The sequence below is a fragment of the Meles meles genome, chromosome 3 (genome assembly GCF_922984935.1).
Source record: "Meles meles chromosome 3, mMelMel3.1 paternal haplotype, whole genome shotgun sequence".
Taxonomy (NCBI): Eukaryota; Metazoa; Chordata; class Mammalia; order Carnivora; family Mustelidae; genus Meles; species Meles meles.
The window spans coordinates 67,090,354-67,091,190 of NC_060068.1; the positions used below are offsets into that span (position 1 = coordinate 67,090,354).

At 30.7% G+C, this 837-nt stretch overlaps 1 pseudogene; it reads right to left on the reverse strand.

The window, feature by feature from the left end:
• Positions 1 to 320: 320 nt before the first annotated feature.
• Positions 321 to 484, reverse strand: LOC123939450 (annotated as a pseudogene).
• Between the last annotated feature and the right edge of the window lie 353 nt (positions 485 to 837).

The window sequence follows — 837 nt, forward strand, 5'->3', positions numbered from 1 at the left end:
CCACAGAAATGCAAAGGATAAGAGAATATTATGAAAAATTATATGTTAACAAATTGGAAAATCTAGATGAAATGTATAAATAACTAGAAATATGTAGTCTCCCCAGACTGTTTCAGGAATAAACAGAATATCTGAATAGACTGATTACAGTGATGAAATTGAATCAGTAATGAATTCCCAACAAACAAAAATCCAGGACGAGATGGTTTAATTGGTGAATTTTATCAAATATTAAAGAACAGTTAATGCCTATTCTCAAACTATTCCAAAAAAAAAAAAAAATAGAAAAGGAAAGAAAACTTCCAAGTTCATAGTATGAGGTCTTATTATCCTGATACCAAAACCAAATAAAGACACCCCAAAAAAGAGTATAGGCCACTATCTCTGATGAACATAAATACAATTAGCAATAATCATCAATAATCAGCAATAATCACGCCTCGGATAAACCTCACTGGCTATGATACTGCCATTGCGCAAAGCTGATGAACATAAATACAAAACAACAAAATATCAGCAAACTCAATTCAGCAATACATTAAAAAAAAAAATCACTCACCATGATCAAGTGGGACTTATTCCCAAGGTGGTTCAATATTCACAAATCAATCAACATGATACATCACATCCATAAGAGAGAGGATAAAAATCATATGATCATTTTAATACATGCAGAAAAAACAATAAAATACAACTTCCATTTATGACTAAAAACAAACAAACAAAAATAAAAAACCTCAACAAAGTAGATTTGGAGGGAATTTACTTCAATATCATTAAAGGCCATACATGAAAAACCTGTAGCAAACATCATGCCGACTCAATTTTCCCCTAAGT